Genomic DNA, 19718 nt, shown 5'->3' with positions numbered 1-19718 from the left:
GCAATCTACTATTAAAAGTTTCAATCGATCAATCAAAGACAATAACTGATACAGTCTGCTTTGCCAGGCCAAAAGCATTCGCCGTTTTCCGTATTCCTACCTCGACGGCCAGGTAATACAAAGCAAACGCTACCTTTTTTTAATCACATCCACGGGAGCCTGTATTCTCGTTGACTCTCCTTCGACAAATGGACAACGTTTTTCGGACAGCTGACCTGGACATTCAAAAGTTCTCTTGCCGTGTGAGACGTCCTGTATCCCAAATAGCTTTTTTTGATTGATTGAAACTTTTATTAGTAGATTGCACAGTACAGTACATATTCCGTACAATTGACCACTAAATGGTAACACCCGAATAAGTTTTTCAACTTGTTTAAGTTGGGGTCCACGTTAATCAATTCATGGTAAAGATGAGCTGCAATCGCTTTCTCTGAAGGTATTCATGTCTGATTTCCAAAAGCGTCTGTACAGACGGAAGGAGAAACACTGGTATGTATGGATGACTCGCCTCCATATTTCCACTGGTTAGCTACGAGTTACGAAACCGCTTCATTATGAAGCTGGCTGTAGCGCGTTCTTTCTGACGTCACTTGGGGCGTGGTCTTTTTTGGCGTCACTCCCTTTCCGAACTCAGTGTGTAAACGTTTAGTGAGTCCAAACAAAGGTAAGAGCCGGAGACTCAAGAAGTAGATGGCGCACTTACCCGTGTAAAAAAATATCCATGGCGGGGAACCTTTGTCCAAAACTTTGTCAATTTCTTGAAGGAGAGTCAACGAGAATGCAGGCTCTCATGGATGTGATTAAAAAAAAGTAGCGTGTGCTTTGTATTACCTGGCCGTTGAGGGAGGTCTACAGAAAACGGCAAATTTTAATGTTCCTGAGGGAACTCTCCTGAAGGAATCAATAAAGTACTATCTATGTATTTATATTAAACGAAGATTTAGTGTGGCCGGAACAGGGCTTAGGCTAAATAATAATGTGTTTAATGAGTTATCCGGCTTAATGTAGACAGGGTCTTAGTGGTTTATTTGCACATAATTTGGGCTTCCAGCTCATAAAACCCATGAAAACAAGATTAAAAAAAATTACAATAATATAAAGAAATCACCATTTACTTCTCAGTTCTTGTAGAAAAAAAAAAAAATTACAATCACATCAAATCAATCAAAATATGGTCTGAATGTGGTGGTTTTTGAAGCTGTGACTCCCGCCTCATTCCACTCTTTCTGGACCTCTGCCAGATTCATGAATCTTTGTTTGATAATCCGCAGAAGCCCACGGTCAGCTCTTCTGCTGGTGCATCTTCCCCTGCCACTAAACCAGGGGTCGGCACCCCAACATGTTGAAAGAGCCATATTGGACCAAAAACACAAAAAACAAATCTGTCTGGAGCTGCAAAAAGTTAAAAGCCTTATGTAAGTGTTATAATGAAGGCAAAGCATTAAGTAAGAGTCTCAGAGGGTGCGATAACTCCTGGAAATTACTGGCATAAAACTGTCAAAGGTATAGATGTCTGTGTCCAAGTTAAAGGAAATTTAATGGATTTATTACAATCTTTGCAAGATGGGTAATGTTTGCTGTGGTCTGGAACAACATGGCACACAATCAGAAATGCAGCTAATATTACATACAGAGAATGTGTCATGAGACATGCAAATATAAATTAAATACACAGAGGACATAACTAAAGGAAATTAATTGAGCTCAAATATACCTACAAACGAGGCATAATGATGGAATATGTACACACAGCTAGCCTAAATAGCATGTTAGCATGGATTATGAGCACTCCACGCAAGTCATTAACATCAACAAAGCTCACTTTTGTGCATTCGTGCACAGCACCAAACGTTTGGCGGACAAAATGAGACAAGCCAGGAGTGGCATAAAACACGTCTTTCTGGTGGCAGCGACGGAGAAAGTTGTACACGTAAACCAACTACAGCGAGTTCAAGGACCGGCAAAATTAGTAGGACACAATGGCGCTGGCCAAATACTGTCATTAATGAGGCATAAACTCAAATATATTGAATAGTAGGCTTTTTAACAATTATGAAGGTTTATGTGATGTTTGTCCTCATACAGGAACGTTATTAAAACAACAAATATGGGTTCCCCCCATCTTTTTCTATTTTTGAAAAGGCCCCAGAGAGCCACGGGTTGCTGACCCCCTCACTAGACTTTCCATTGGTATGCTTGGACACAGCACTCTGTGAACAGCCAGTTTCCTTAGCTATGAATTTTTGTGTCTTACCCACCCCACGGAGGGTCTCAATGATGGTCTTCTGGCCAGTTAGTAAGTCTGCAGTCTTCCCCATATAGATCTTAACTGAGACAATTGAACCAAAGTGAAGTGTTATAATGACACCTGGGAAAACCTGTGCAGGTGCATTGAGTTCAGTAGCCGAGTAGTGTGTGTCACTCAGTTTAAAACATTCATGCCCTTTAAAATTTGGGCTGATCTCTTCACAGTATTCAAATGTTTTGAAATCCTGTTTTTGTGGGTTTTGTGAGCTGGAGACCCAAATTATGTACAAATAAACAACTAAATACTTGTAATTGTTTCAGTTATGGGCCCCGGATCTATAGTGTATGGAAGTATAACGTTTTGAATGGAATTATCGAAATAAATACACTTTTCCATGATATTTAGTTAATTTTTAGAAAAGGTCTGCATGTATATGGAAGACTAGATTCGTGAGAACTGTCGGAGTCTGTTAATTATAAAATAAACGTCACCTACTTGGAAAGCAGGCGTCCTTGTTTTAACTTTCATGCCTTCTAAAACCGCAGAATGCATTGACACTTGCTGTAAATTTGCATCTCAAACAGGTGTGTCGTCTATTCACTCATTCATAAAAATGCCTGAGAGTGTTGCCACGCTGTGTGAATATTATTCTCTCTTCTGAGTTCTGACTAGATAATCTCTTCCTCCTCCTTATTTGGTTGCACGTTGCTGTAATGTGGTTCCAGTTATGCTTTTTGATGAAGTGTACAAAGCATTTATTTTCTTGTTTCACAAGTTCACATTTAAGGTAGCTTTGGGGTTAGGATGACTTGTCCTCTCCTCACTTACGCATGTGTCTGCGCTAGATCAGCATTTTAGATTTGTCTGTATTACTTAAAGGCCTACTGATATGAGATATTCTTATTTAAACGGGGATAGCAGGTCCACTCTGTGTCATACTTGATCATTTCGCGATATTGCCATATTTTTGCTGAAAGGATTTAGTAGAGAACATCGATGATAAAATTCGTAACTTCTGGTCACTAATAAAAAAGCCTTGCCTGTACCGGAAGAGGCAGACGATGTGCACGTGACGTCACGGGTTGTAGGGCTCCTCACATCCTCACATTGTTTATAATCATAGCCACCAGTAGCAAGAGCGATTCGGACCAAGAAAGCAACGATTTCCCCATTAATTTGAGCGAGGATGAAAGATTTGTGGATGAGGAAAGTTAGAGTGACGCACTAGAAAAAGAAATAAAAAGGCGAGGGCAGTGAGAGCGATTCAGATGTTATTAGACACATTTACTAGGATAATTCTGGAAAATCACTTATCTGATTATTGTGTTACTAGTGTTTTAGTGAGATTATAAAGTCATACCTTAAAGTCGGAGGAGTGTGGTGACCGCCAGTGTCTCTGATAGAAGCCATGGAGGAGCCAAGAAAGTCCCAGCTGACTTTCTGACAGCTGCTGCAGGAGGACGCAAGCTCTGCTCATGTCTCCGGTAAGAGCCGACTTATCACAATTTTCTCACCGAAACCCTCTGGTTGACATGTGGTCGGGAAACCTGTTTGCTTGACCGCTGTGTTCTATATTAAAGCTTCACAACAAAAAAAGAAACACCAGCTGTGTTTTGGTTGCTAAAGGCAGCTGCAATCCACCGCTTTCCACCAACAGCATTCTTCTTTGACGTCTCCATTATTAATTGAACAAATTGCAAAAGATTCAGCAACACTGATGTCCAAAATACTGTGTAATTATGCGATTAAATCGGACGTTTTTTAGCCGTGAGTGGTGCTGGGATAAAATGTCCACTCCAACCAATAACGTCACAAGCACGCATCAACATGAGCGTCATCATGCCGCGACGTTTTCAACAGGAAACTTCGCGGGAAATTTAAAATTGCAATTTAGTAAACTAAACCGGCCGTATTGGCATGTGTTGCAATGTTAATATTTCATCATTGATGTAAAAACTATCAGACTGCGTGGTCGGTAGTAGTGGATTTCAGTAGGGCTTTAAACATACCTAAATAATTGATTCAGAATAATTAAATTGGTGTATGTTGTTTCCTAATAGGAAAATACATCAATGGCTCTTATTTTCATGTTAGCATTTACCTCGGTTATCATTAATGCCGTTTGTCGTTGCATCCCTAAATTACACCAAAATAATCAGGGGCGGCATGGCATGGTGGGTAAAACAGCCGTGCCAGAAACTTGAGGGTTTCAGGTTCGCTCCCAGCCTCTTGCCATCCAAATCACTGCCTTTTTGTAGACAGACTTCCGTTAGTCTACCCCAGGGGCAGCTGTGGCTACAATTGTAGCTTACCACCACCAGGTGTGAATGAATGATGGGTTCTCATTTCTCTGTGAAGCGCTTTAAGTGTATAGACAAGTGCTATATAAATCTAATCGGGGCGGCATAGCTCGGTTGGTGGAGTGACTGTTCCAACAACTTGAGGGTTCCAGGTTTGATTACCGCTTCCGCCATCCTAGTCACTGCCGTTGTGTCCTTGGGCAAGACACTTTACCCACCTGCTCCCAGTGCCACCCACACTGGTTTAAATGTAACTGAGATATTGGGTTTCACTATGTAAAGCGCTTTGAGTCAGAGAAAAACGCTATATAAATATACATTTCACTTAATCCATTATTATTATTAAAAACCTAATTCAAAAATGAGAATTTTCACAAGGTGGACTTTATTCCTGCTACTGCTCATGTGCAGACTTGATTTAGAAAAACAATGTTTCTTCTGCCAAATAAAATAGTCGGTTTATTGTTTAAAAAAAAAAACTTGGTTAAAATATTTCAGTGTGTGTATAAGTACTTTTTGAGCACACTCAACAATACTGTGATTATTATAACGATATCATTTTAGAATATGTATAATTATGGCTGGGCGATATGGACAATAAAGTATATCTCAATATATTTTTACTTAAATTCGATATATATCAAGATATTTTATGGTGAAAGTATACATATAAAGATATTAATTTTATAGCAGTATTCAGTGTAATTGAAGTCAATAACAACTATACTGTAAACAGTCAGTGACGTTTTTATTAACCCAGTTAGTCAAGGATAAGTATTAACAGCACAGAAAATAAACTGTTGCAGTAGCACAGAATTACATAACAGAAATAGAATTGAAAACCTTCTTTCTACGCAAAATAAATAACATAGCTGTGCAAATAATACAAAATGTATCAAACTCCGATAAGGCAATGCATTTGCAGGCACGCACTTTGTGATTTTCCTTCCTGGTTCGATGACCCGCCCTATTTTGCCTCTGACTGCCCTGTCCCTAACCAATCGTGACTAATCATAGTAAACAACCAACCAATCATGGATGTTCTTATACGTGCAAGCGGTCTAGGAAGGAGGAAGGGGAGGGGTTATATCGATATTACATTATTTTCTTAATTCATATCTTGTTTCAAAATATATATCGCTATATCTTATAAACTCGATATATCGCCCAGCCCTATGTATGATATGACATTTTTATATCATTACACTGCTAACCACTCTGGTTGTCCTATATGAACGATATTCGATATGAATGATATACATTTGGCAAAAGAAAGAGTTTTTAATACTATCACAAATCTTAATAATGAGGGTTGATGACACATGCTGCTGTGTCCTGCAGATTTGACGGCGACAAGCGAACAACCGTGTTTGTAATGTAAATTTTGTGTCCTCGATATAGCGATTCCTCGCATCCATGGCGGCAAATAAACAAAATGTCTTACAAGTATCATCACCCGGGCTCCATCTAGTGGTATGCCAAAGAAATAACTTGGTTAAAGTACTGTTTTATTTTTGTATATTTAAACTGTGTAACGATGCAGTGGCCAAAAATATTACACATACTTGCTAAATAAAACTTCTGCCTTGTTTTATGAATACTTACGACTACTACGCTACTTTATAGTCATGTGGGTTATTATGGCCGTACTTCAAGAGCTAAGTGTTTTCTGATGCTTGTTATGTTAAACTATAATGTTTTACTGAAAACATTGTATGAAATGAAAATAAATAAGGAAATAATTTAAATAATTGATATTCCTAATGGCCATCCTCTGTTTTAATGCTGTCATATGAAATGTTCCTTTCATTGTGTGTGTGTGTGTGTGTGTGTGTGTGTGTGTGTGTGTGTGTGTGCGCGCGCGCACCTATATATATATATACAATATATATGTGTGTCAAAATGTGTGTGTGTATATATGCATATATATATGTGTGTGTATACAAATACATATATGTATGTATATATAGATGTGTGTATATATATGTAAATAATGTGTATACGTGTGTATATATACTTTTTATATATGTGTGTGTGATATATATGTATATGTATTAATATATATGTAAATGTAAAAACGTGTGTGTATATATATTTTTATGTAAGGATGTGTATATATATATATATATATATATATATATATATGTGTGTATATATGTATGTATGTGTATGTATATATGTATACATACATACATATACACATGTCTCTATTTCTCTTTAGATGTTTAACAAATACTAACAAAAATGTATTTAATGCTCTGAATGCAGGTAACTAAAAAAGCACAACAGTAAGATTTATTTTCTGTGTTGCTGGCTTGTGCTAATGAGACAAAAAGCTCCCTCTCAGATTTGGGCCAACATGGCGTCACGGTGCGATTGTAAAACCGAAAAAGAAGTCGGACAGAATAAGAGACTTTGAGTCAGGACGTGCACAGTAAGTCACCCCCACTTTCATCCGTTCCTCGGGCGCCCACTCCCAGTGCATAGATGAACACGCTGGCCGAGGCCAGGCGGACGCAGCCGCGGTTCAGGCAACCACACCTGAATATGGAGCTTGTCAAAACCTGTTGCTAGGAGACGGCGACATAGGCTTCTGGTAAACAATCATCTGTGCTCACTGCAGTGGCTCCCTACCCCCTAACCGCCTTCCTCTTGGTCCCAGGGCTGCTTGCATGCAAAGCCACTCACCTGTGGTTCTGCTCGGCTTTCAATCGATCGTGCGATTGGTTAGTCGGCCAGTTATGCTCCCAGGGCTTGGAGCCTTAAATGGGAACTGCACTTGTTTTAGCCAATGGTGCTCTTAAACACCACCAAGGTTTTATATACATGCTGAAAATATATTTGTTGTGTAGTAACCTTATATTTTTGAGTCTGAAAATAAGGAGGATGAGCTAAAAGTTGTGTGCTAAAGAAATCCAACTATAGTTAAACACTAAGCATCATGTAGCAGTATTGCTAAGTGCTAAACAAATATACACACTATGAACATTAGGGGTGTCAAAAAATAATCGATTTTTAAATTAATCACAATTCTTATTTGTAACGGTTATGAATTGATTAAATAAAAAGAAAAAAAATGAATTTTTAAAGGTGCCATGTGTAATAATTTAATGTCAAGTCATCATGAAATGTCCTTTATGTCAAAAGGCATTAATAAATCATGTTCTTTTCGAATACCTTTATAAATGATAACAGTAGTTCAGCCGTGATATGCTCATTTCAAAATTAGATTTACAGCCCCGAAATGTTGTTTTTGTTTTAATTTCACTGCCCCGCCCTCCACCGTTTGACCAATTAGAAAGTCCGTGAGTGTGTCACATCCAGGTTGCCAGTTACGCACCGGTAAAGTTACTAAACATGTCAGACCTTAGCAACGTTCCCTCTAAGGTACGTGCTTGTGCAATTGCACACTGCTCACGCGTCCTCTGCACACGGCAACTCTAGGCCGCGCACAAAATCGAATAAAAAGATAAGCGCATAACAGTGTGCACGTCTGCCGTTGCTCACGTGTGCGCCATGCGCCACTGAATGTTAAAGGAGTTTTTGCATTTGCTCACACATGAACAATTTGAGGGAAAATTTGACCTTAGTAAATCTAAAAGGCCTCGTTACGATTCTCAACTTATTCATGACAAAGCCAGGAACAAAACAAGGATTTGTATGTAGACGATTGAAGGCGGAGAAGATTTTTTCATCTGACGCCAAACTTGCTCATTTCCTCCTTGATAGGTAAGTCAGGAATTTATGTTTTCTTATTACTTGCAATAAATGGAAAAGGACATATAGTATATAAACAGCCACCAGACTGTATAATGCATATGTTCCTTCTGGACTGGACTTAAATGTAGATTATATTTATACTATTCATATATTATATATTATATATATAATATGTTATGTATTGTTTATTATTATTGTCTATTGTGAGCGAACTGTGGTGCTGAATTTCCCACAGGGATCAATAAAGTACTTTCTATTCTATTCTATTGTCCAATACAATCTATGATCTTGTCTAACAAAGCTAGTATGTTCGTGCAACGAATGCTTAGTATCACGCTCAGCTCCTTGTGTGATGCTAGCCTGGTCAATGACTGCGGTTACATGGGCATTGACAAACGTTCAGTTCAATTTTCCCCCGGAGGTCAGTTTTCTAATTGTTAGGTTTACGGTGTTTACATGCTCTGTGAGAACTAGCGTATGTCGTTTTCATGTAAAGTAGGGGTCAATAGCAGAAAAACGTTTTTTTGCCTTATAGTATGCCGTCTTGAGCATTTTCCAACGATACTTAACCGGCTCGGTTGTCCGAACATAGCCAGCATCACCTAAGTCTTCACACACTTTTTTCTAAATGTCACCGTTTCCTGTACTTTCTTCCATTTATACGCGCCATAATGTTATGTTCTTTCAGAATGCTAGGGCAGACCGTAGTCTCCGCGTCACACCACTAATAATGACTTTTGCTTGCCCTGCTGTTTGTTTGTATTTCTCCTTCTTCTTCCTCGTTCTCATGTCTCTCCTGCTCCGCTTTTGAAATGTCACTCCACGTAACACCGTAGTGAAGTGAATTATATTTATATAGCGCTTTTCTGTAACGTAAACTTGATGACTTCCCGTCCGACTTCAGAGTAAATAGGTCTCTGGTGTATACTTGCGTGTATAAACTAGGGCCGGGGGATATGGCCTTTTTTAATATCTCGATATGTTTAGGCCATATCAGGATACACGATATACATCTCAAAATTTTGCCTGAGCCTTGAATGAACACCTGATGCATATAATCCCAGTGGTATGATGATTCTATGTGTCTACATTAAAACATTCTTCTTCATACTGTATTGATATATGCTCATTTTACACTTTCATGCAATGAGGGAAATCACAACTAAGTCAATTGACCAAAACTGTATTTATTAAACAGTTATTAAGCAGTGGCACAAACATTAATGTCATTTCAAAACAGAAAGTGCAAGATTGTCAGAGACATTTTAAAACAAGGTATTGGTGCATTTTTGTGCATGATGTCACTAAGATGACATATCAAAACAACACTAAAATAAAGTGCACTTTTTGTACAGAACGCAACTACAGTAGTTTAAAACAAATCCAGTGCACTTTTGTGCATGATGTCACACAAGATATTTCAATAATTCTAAAATAAAAATGAGCTGCATAATAGGAAATCAAATAGAGTTCGTCCTTCGCTATGGAGATGTTGACATGTTTAGTAAGCACTCTTCATTCTCTAGCAGGTGACTTTTCAAATGATGTTACATATTAGTGATGCTACTTTTTGTAGCAACCCTTTTGCCCCACACTTGACAAATTACAGTTGTCTGTTCGACATATTTATACTTGAAGCCAAACAACCGCCAGAGAATGGACCCCCTGCTGTTTTTCTTGGGAATTAATTTTTCCTTCATTTGTTACCAGATTCACACCTTCTTTCTCTCGTATTACCACTAGCACCACAGATAACGTTACCCATGCTGCTACCTCTCTGCTCCACGAGGGCGTTTACGTATGTGACGTACGTAAGAAGGTGTGCTTTCTGGCTTTTTGTGTGTGAGAAGGAGAGACAAGAAGGAGTGGGAAGAGCCTGTTGTGTAATGGCAGCAACTAAAAGCAACTGCGTGAGAATGTATACTCGAATATCACGATATTGTCGTTTTCTTTATCGCACAGAGACAAACCCACGATATATCGATATATCGCCCAGCCCTAGTTTAAACGGTTGTGGACAGGCGTACCCCAGCAGTCCAAACTGGTTCATCCGCAAATAGGTTTCACGCGTTTACATGTGCAGTGCAAACCTTTTTTAAAGTGGGAAAACTGAACTGCAGGGGACCAAAAACGTTTGGAAATGTGCATGTAACCAGGCTCATTGATACATGGACATATCGGCTCACAGGGGAAATATATGCTCGTTAACCTGCATGTCAATGTGTCATCCAACTGACAGGAAAAATATATTTTCAACAAATAAAAGCTATGTGGATATGGGCAGTGGCTCTGCCTATTTCGTTCTAAATATGCTGATACACTGAAGAAATGCGTTCCAACTTTAGCATGGCTGATTGCGGTTTCTGGTACTGTATGTGCATCTAGCACATGGGGTGGCATTTGCTTGGCACAATATAATGTGTTCCGTGTAATGATTTTCTAATTTGTGTATTGACGTGGTAGTTGGCTATATGATTTATACTTAGTTTTTTGCGTACCGTGGGTTGGCCCGGATAGTCGAACCTCGGATTCAGGAGGAACAGTGTGGTTTTCGTCCTGGTCGTGGAACTGTGGACCAGCTCTATACTCTCGGCAGGGTTCTTGATGGTGCATGGGAGTATGCCCGACCAGTCTACATGTGCTTTGTGGACTTGGAAAAGGCATTCGACCGTGTCCCTCGGGAAGTCTTGTGGAGAGTGCTCAGAGAGTATGGGGTATCGGACTGTCTGATTGTGGCGGTCCGCTCCCTGTACGATCAGTGTCAGAGCTTGGTTTTGCATTGCCGGCAGTAAGTCGGACACGTTTCTATTGAAGGTTGGACTACGCCAAGGCTGTTCTTTGTCGCCGTTTCTGTTCATAACTTTATGGACAGAATTTCTAGGTGCAGTCAAGGCGGTGAGGGGATCCGGTTTGGTGGCTGCAGGATTAGGTCTCTGCTTTTTTGCAGATGATGTGGTCCAGGATCTTCAGCTCTCACTGGATCGGTTCCCAGCTGAGTGTGAAGCGACTGGAATGAGAATCAGCACCTCAAAGCCTGAGTCCATGGATCTCGCACGGAAAAGGGTGGAGTGCCATCTCCGGGTTGGGGAGGAGACCCTGCCCCAAGTAGAGGAGTTCAAGTACTTTGTTCACCAGTGAGGGAAGAGTGGATCGTGAGATTGACAGGCGGATTGCTGCGGCGTCTTCAGTAATGCGGACGCTGTATCGATCCGTTGTGGTGAAGAAGGAGCTGAGCCGGAAGGCAATGCTCTCAATTTACCGGTCGATCTACTGTACGTTCCCACCCTCACCTATGGTCATGAGCTTTAGGTTATGACCGAAAGGACAAGACCACAGGTACAAGCGGCCGAAATTAGTTTCTTCCACCGGGTGGTGGGTCTCTCCCTTAGAGTGAGAAACTCTGGCACGTTTGACCAGTAGGAGGCCACGGGGGTGACCCAGGACACATTGGGAAGACTGTCTCCCGGTTGGCCTGAGAATGCCTCGAGATCCCCTGGGAAGAGCTGGACGAAGTGGCTGGGGAGAGTCTGAGCTTCCCTGCTTAGGCTGCTGCGCCTGCGACCCGACCTCGGATGAGCGGAAGAAGATAGTTCGGTGGATGGGTTGGCTCATAGAATTGCACTGAAAGATGGTGATGTGCATACATAGAAGAGAATGCTGTGCATCAGGTTGGATGCAACATGGAGTTATGCTGAACGAAATGTGGCGGTAATTTTACTGCTGGCCTTGGCTTCCCATCAAAATAGGCCTATGCGATACATTATATATCATATATTATTATTAGGGCTGTGAATCTTTGGGTGTTCCGCGTTTCAATTCAATATCAATTCTTGGGGTCCCGATTCGATAATATATCGATTTTTTTCGTTTCGATTCAATTCTTGATTAAAAAACGATATTTTTCCAATTCAAAACGATTCTGTATTCATTCAATACATAGGATTTCAGCAGGATCTAACACCAGTCTGCTGACATGCAAGCAGAGTAGTAGATTTAAAAAAAAAAAAAAAAAGCTTTTATAGTTGTAAAGGACAATGTTTTATCAACTGATTGCAATAATGTGAATTTGTTTTAACTATTAAACAAACCAAAAATATGACTTATTTTATCTTTGTGAAAATATTGGACTCTGTGTGTTGTCAAGCTTATGAGATGCGGTGCAAATGTAAGCCACTGTGACACTGTTCTTTATTTTTATTTTTATAAATGTCTAATGATAATGTCAATGAGGGATTTTTAATCACTGCTATGCTGAAATTATAAGTAATATTGATACTGTTGTTGATAATCATTTTTGTTTCACTACTTTTGGTTTGTTCTGTGTCGTGTTTGTTTCTCCTCTCAATTACTCTGTTTATTGCAGTTCTGAGTGTTGCTGGGTCAGGTTTGGTTTTGGAATTGGATTGCATTGTTATGGTATTGCTGTGTAGTGGTTTGTTGGATTGATTTAAAAAGGAAAAAAAAATTAGATTTTTAAAAAAATGAGAATCGAGTCTGAATCGCACAATGAATTTGATTCGTATTCGAATCAATTTTTTCCCACACCTCTAATTATTATATATAATTATTTTGATACTGGTCCGTTTTTTAGAGTTGTTCATCTAGTTTATGGAGGAATGTAGTAATTGGAAGCCTTAGAGCTCCCCCAATGTTATTGAAAAGTATGAATTTTGAATCGATTCTGAATCAAATCATTACCCCAGAGAATCGAATCGAATTGTGCGGTGCCCAGAGATTCACAGCCCTAATGAACATATTAAAATAGGGGATTTTTTTACTGTACAAAGTCTGCTCTCACTTGGATGGCAACTGATTGGACGTTTATATCTTCTCGTTTACTTGAAGAATTAATCATAATCCACCTGGATTTCGTTTCTTTCTAAAAAAAAACCCTTGGTTTTTTGGCCGCGACCTTCTGCTATACAAGTGAGAGGCATGATTTATAATCTGTAATGAACTTTTACCAACTCAGAGGCCATAGCGCAGCTCACCGGCTCAAACATGTCAATAGAGCAGCATAAGCTAGTTAGAAAGCAACCTAAAAATAGGTAGTCTGCATAAGCGCTTATAATACCAATATCTCTGATACTTGGTTAATATTCAGGTCACGAGATGTAACTGGAGTATTGTTCTTGGTTTTTGGATCTATTTTCGAGGCATTTGTGGGCGGAACAGTGTATTCTCATTGTTAGCCACCTCGTACTGGCCATATTTTACGACTTAGAATGCATAAAAAAGGAAAAGCGTGTTCTTGTAATTTTTGGGCAAAATTCCCTAAAAGTGCAGTTGTCCTTTTTAAAGAGGCCTTAATAAGTCGCGTTTACGGGATTTCCGATGTTTGTCTCGCAGCCTCGAGCTTGTGCTTAGTTCCCCAATCCAGCAATGTTCAGTGACGTGAAAACAAATGTGTTTTGGGACAATCGTCGAGGCAAAAGTCAATGAATGCACCAACACACACTACTTCCTCATGTTTATGCACATGTGTGAGCCTTGTGAAAACAAACGGAAGAATCAGCCAGACTAATGAAATGCACGTTTTGTCTCTGGTGGGCTGTCCCTTTTTGTGAGAGCTGACAACTCAGACACACATAGGGCTGTATGTTGTCTGATCAACACAGCTGCAGTGTCTCGGACTGTACAGCTGCGTCACTGGGACCCATGTGGTCCGCAAACATCGTCCCGACTACCTTATTCCATCCCGAAGCTGGATTCAATGTCCTAGATTTGTGTGTGTAGAACATTGGTCACAAGTTTTGTCGACACTTGAAAAATCTCTCATTGAAGTTGTTAAAAGGCTCTTTCAGTCAAGTAAAGGAATACTAAGGTTAATGGAACTTTATTGCTATTACCATTGGGGATGTGCCCATCGATCGGTCGATTTTACTGAAAAAAGTATGTGATCACCATTCCCAATTTATGTCTTGCCGATCACAAGCATCGATTTTGTCTATTTTTTGTCCCCCCGGTTGACGAGTGGCTAGCAGCGAAAATGCATTTCCCAGTTCCTTAAAGGCCTACTGAAACCCACTACTACCGACCACACAGTCTGATAGTTTATATATCAATGATGAAATATTAACATTGCAACACATGCCAATACGGCCTTTTTAGTTTACTAAATTGCAATTTTAAATTTACCGCGAAGTGTCGTGTTGAAAACGTCGCGTATGATGACACGTGTGTTTGACGTCTCGGGTTGTAGTGGACATTATTTTCCAGCCCGATCCAAGCTATAAGTCGTCTGCTTTAAGCGCATAATTCAACAGTATTCTGGACATCTGTGTTGCTGAATCTTTTGCAATTTGTTCAATTAATAATGGAGAAGTCAAAGTAGAAAGATGGAAGTGGGAAGCTTTTAGCCTTTAGCCACAAAAACACAGCCGGTGTTTCATTGTTTAAAATTCCCGAAGATGAAACTTTACTATGGATCAGAGCGGTCAAGCGAACATGGATCCCGACTACATGTCAACCGGCAGTGTTCGGTGAGAAAATTGTGGTAATAAGTCGGCTCTTACCGGAGACATCAGCGGAGCTTCCGTCCTGCTGCAGCTGCCATGACTTCCCTCAGAGACTCTGGCCTCACCCCACCCATGGCCACACCCCTCCGACATTCAGGTACATTTAATCTCACTAAAACACTAGCAACACAATAGGCAGATAAGGGATATTCCAGAATTATCCTAGTAAATGTGTCTAATAACATCTGAATCGCTCCCACTGCAATCGCCTTTTCTTTTTCACTCTAAATGTGCTCATCCACGAATCTTTCATCCTCGCTCAAATTAATGGGGAAATTGTCGCTATCTCGGTCCGAATAGCTCTAGCTGCTGCTGGCTATGATTGTAAACAATGTGAGGATGTGAGGAGCCCTACAACCCGTGACGTCACGGTAAAGGCAAGGCTTTTTTATTAGCGACGAAAAGTTGCGAACTTTATCGTCGATGTTCTGTACTAAATCCTTTCAGCAAAAAATGGCAATTTCGCGAAATGATCAAGTATGACGCATAGAATGGACCTGCTATCCCCGTTTAAATAAGAAAATCTCATTTCAGTAGGCCTTTAAGCCCATGTTACACACCAAGGGCAATCCAGGAGAAGGTGTGCGGGCCGGTATAGCTCGGTTGGTAGAGTGGCCGTGCCATCAACTTGAGGGTTCCAGGTTCGATCCCTGCTTCCGCCATCCTAGTCACTACTGTTGTGTCCTTGGGCAAGACACTTTACCGTACACCTGCTCCCAGCGCCACCCACACTGGCTTAAATGTAACTTACATATTGGGTTTCACTATGTAAAGCGCTTTGAGTCACTAGAGAAAAAAGCGCTATATAAATATAATCCAATTCACTAATTAATAGCTAACCATTAAGCTACATGTAAACGATACCAAGAAATAACTTACAGCAGAAAGTAAGCAGTTATTAACATGAAAGTAAAAAGTATATGAATAAGAGTAGAAAGAGGACCACAGAACACCTTTCCACTTTGCATCAGTCCATCTTAGATAAGCTCGGGCCCAGCGAAGCCGACATGGTTTCTGGGTGTTGTTGATAAATGGCTTTCGCTTTGCATAGTAAAGTTTCAACTTGCATTTAGATGTAGCGACACACTATAGTTACTGACAGTACTCAGTGGCCTAGTAGTTAAAGTGTCCGCCCTGAGATCGGTAGGTTGTGAGTTCAAACCCCGGCCGAGTCATACCAAAGACTATAAAAATGGGACCCATTGCCTCCCTGCTTGGCAGTCAGCATCAAGGGTTAGAATTGGGGGTTGAATCACCATAAATGATTCTCGGGCGCCGCACCGCTGCTGCCCACTGCTCCCCTCACTTCCCAGGGAGTGATCACGGGGATGGATCAATAGCAGAGGACAAATTTCACCACACCTAGTGTGTGTGTGACAGTCATTGGTACTTTAACTAACTTTTTTTGAAGTGTTCCTGAGCCTATGTGGTGATCTCCTTTACGCACACTTTTTTGATGCAGTACCGCCTGATGGATCAAAAGTCACAGTGACTTCTTCAGATTGTCTGAACCTTTTGATGATATTACAGACCATAGATGGTGAAATCCCTAAATTCCTTGCAATAGCTGGTTGAGAAATGTTGTTCTTAAACAATTTGCTCACGCATTTGTTCACAAAGTGGTGACCCTCGCCCCATCCTTGTTTGTGAATGACTGAGCATTTCATGGAAGCTGCTTTTACACCTAATTAGCCCGTTTGCATGTTGGATTTTCCAAATAAGTGTTTGATGAGCTTTCCTTAACTTTCTCAGTCTTTTTTGCCACTTGTGCCAGCTTTTTGAAACATGTTGCAGGGATCAAATTCCACAATGAGCTAATATTTAGCAAAAAATAACAGCTTTTACCAGTTCAAACGTTAAGTATCTTGTCTTATCAATCAATCAATCAATCAATGTTTATTTATATAGCCCCAAATCACAAATGTCTCAAAGGACTGCACAAATCATTACGACTACAACATCCTCGGAAGAACCCACAAAAGGGCAAGGAAAACTCACACCCAGTGGGCAGGGAGAATTCACATTCAGTGGGACGCCAGCGACAATGCTGACTATGAGAAACCTTGGAGAGGACCTCAGATGTGGGCAACCCCCCCCCTCTAGGGGACCGAAAGCAATGGATGTCGAGCGGGTCCAACATGATACTGCGAAAGTTCAATCCACAGTGGCTCCAAGACAGCAGCGAGAGTCCCGTCCACAGGAAACCATCTCGAGCGGATCAGCAGCGTAGAGATGTCCCCAACCGATACAGGCGAGCGGTCCATCCTGGGTCCCGACGAGCGGTCCATCCTGGGTCTCGACTCTGGACAGCCAGTACTTCATCCATGGTCATCGGACCGGACCCCCTCCACAAGGGAGGGGGGGACATAGGAGAAAGAAAAGAAGCGGCAGATCAACTGGTCTAAAAAGGAGGTCTATTTAAAGGCTAGAGTATACAGATGAGTTTTAAGATGAGACTTAAATGCTTCTACTGAGGTAGCATCTCGAACTGTTACCGGGAGGGCATTCCAGAGTACTGGAGCCCGAACGGAAAACGCTCTATAGCCCGCAGACTTTTTTTGAGCTCTAGGAATCACTAATAAGCCGGAGTCTTTTGAACGCAGATTTCTTGCCGGGACATACGGTACAATACAATCGGCAAGATAGGCTGGAGCTAGACCGTGTAGTATTTTATACGTAAGTAGTAAAACCTTAAAGTCACATCTTAAGTGCACAGGAAGCCAGTGCAGGTGAGCCAGTACAGGCGTAATATGATCAAACTTTCTTGTTCTTGTCAAAAGTCTAGCAGCCGCATTTTGTACCAACTGTAATCTTTTAATGCTAGACCTTGGGAGACCCGAAAATAATACGTTACAGTAATCGAGACGAGACGTAACAAACGCATGGATAATGATCTCGGCGTCTTTAGTGGACAAAATGGAGCGAATTTTAGCGATATTACGGAGATGAAAGAAGGCCGTTTTAGTAACGCTTTTAATGTGTGACTCAAAGGAGAGAGTTGGGTCGAAGATAATACCCAGATTTTTTACAGAGTCACCTTGTTTTATTATTTGGTTGTCAAATGTTAAAGTTGTATTATTAAATAGAGGTCGGTGTCTAGCAGGACCGATAATCAGCATTTCCGTTTTTTTGGCATTAAGTTGCAAAAAGTTAGCGGACATCCATTGTTTAATTTCATTAAGACACGCTTCCAACTGACTACAGTCCGGCGTGTTGGTCAGCTTTAGGGGCATGTAAAGTTGGGTGTCATCAGCATAACAGTGAAAGCTAATACCGTATTTGCGTATGACGTCACCTAGCGGCAGCATGTAGATGCTGAAGAGTACAGGGCCAAGGACCGAACCCTGGGGAACTCCACACGTTACCTTAACATAGTCCGAGGTCACACTGTTATAGGAGACGCACTGCATCCTATCAGTAAGATAAGAGTTAAACCATGACAGGGCTGAGTCCGAAATACCAATTCGTATTTTGATACGCTCTAATAAAATATTATGATCGACGGTATCGAAAGCAGCGCTAAGATCGAGGAGCAGCAACATAGATGACGCATCAGAGTCCATCGTTAGCAATAGATCATTAGTCAGTTTTGCGAGGGCTGTCTCAGTCGAGTGATTTGCCCTGAAACCGGATTGAAAGGTTTCACATAGATTGTTAAACGCTAAGTGCTCATTTAGCTGCTCTGCAACAATTTTTTCGAGGATTTTCGAAATAAAGGGAAGGTGAGACACCGGTCGGTAGTTTACCATGAGGTCTGGATCGAGGTTAGGTCTTTTAAGGAGAGGATGAATAACCGCTTTTTTGAATGCAACGGGAACAGTGCCCGAGGAAAGTGATAAGTTTATAATATTTAGCACTGATGGACCTAATAATACAAAAAGCTCCTTGATAAGTTTCCCAGGAAGTGGGTCAAGTAAACATGTTGTTTGTTTTATTCCATTTACACGTTGTAACAATCCTTCTAATGTTATTTCATCAAAACGAGAGAAACTATTTTGGATATTTGCAGTATCCGCCGTATATACAATCGTATCTGTGTTACTATAACCCCGTTGTAGCTGGGACGCATTGTCTTTAATCTCCTTTCTAATAAGTTCAATTTTCTTATTAAAGAACTTCATAAAGTCATCTGCCGAATGGGTGGAGCTACTGGAAGGAGTCCCTTGTTGGGTTAGCGATGCTACTGTACTAAACAAAAATTTTGGATCGTTTTTATTAATGCGGATGAGATTTGAGTAATAATTAGTTTTAGCTAAGGTAAGCATGCGTTTATAAGTTATTAAACTATCACTCCATGCTTGATGGTGCACCTCAAGTTTAGTCGTGCGCCATTTGCGTTCCAGCTTTCTACATAATAATTTCTGAGCTCTAGTTTCTTCAGTAAACCATGGCGTACGCCTTTTTGGAGCCTTTTTTAACTTCAGCGGTGCTATACTATCAATGGTTTCGCGCAGTGCGTTGTTAAAGTTGTTAGTGAGGTTATCAATAGACCCCACATACTTTGGGAACGGTGCCATTACCGAGGGCAGTAGGTCCGCAAGAGTCGTCGTTGTGGCAGCATTAATGTTGCGGCTGCTATAGCAGTTATTATTATTATTAGCTTGCCGAACATGAGTCTGAACTTCGAATTTTATAAGGTAATGATCGGACATTACTTTAGTATACGGGAGTATCATAACTTTGGAGACGGTGATACCTCTGACAAGCACTAGGTCTATCGTATTACCGCTGCGATGCGTCGGTTCATTTATTATTTGTGTAAGACCACAGCTATCAATTATAGTCTGGAGCGCCACGCACGGTGGGTCCAATGGGGTATTCATATGGATATTAAAGTCCCCCATTATAATTATATTATCGGCGTGCGTCACTAGATCAGCAACAAACTCTGAGAATTCACTAATAAAGTCCGAATAGGGCCCTGGGGGGCGG

At 40.7% G+C, this 19718-nt stretch overlaps 1 protein-coding gene and 1 long non-coding RNA gene across 3 annotated transcripts in view; one reads left to right on the top strand and one right to left on the bottom strand.

Annotated features, from left to right (window-relative positions):
- The window catches only part of jag2b (jagged canonical Notch ligand 2b), a 188770-nt gene that overhangs the window by 27860 nt on the left and 141192 nt on the right, over positions 1 to 19718 (top strand). The gene's annotated exons all lie outside the window — the stretch shown is intronic.
- The window catches only part of LOC133542045 (uncharacterized), a 4588-nt gene continuing 1537 nt past the window's right edge, over positions 16668 to 19718 (bottom strand). Inside the window, exon 2 of the long non-coding RNA XR_009804036.1 lies at positions 16668 to 17131. This is a non-coding gene — a long non-coding RNA (uncharacterized LOC133542045). The remainder of the gene's footprint in view (positions 17132 to 19718) is intronic.

Source organism: Nerophis ophidion, linkage group LG24, assembly GCF_033978795.1.
Source record: "Nerophis ophidion isolate RoL-2023_Sa linkage group LG24, RoL_Noph_v1.0, whole genome shotgun sequence".
Classification (NCBI taxonomy): domain Eukaryota; kingdom Metazoa; phylum Chordata; class Actinopteri; order Syngnathiformes; family Syngnathidae; genus Nerophis; species Nerophis ophidion.
The sequence above is the reverse complement of the archived record's forward strand: the minus strand, read 5'-3'. Positions and strand labels throughout refer to the sequence as shown.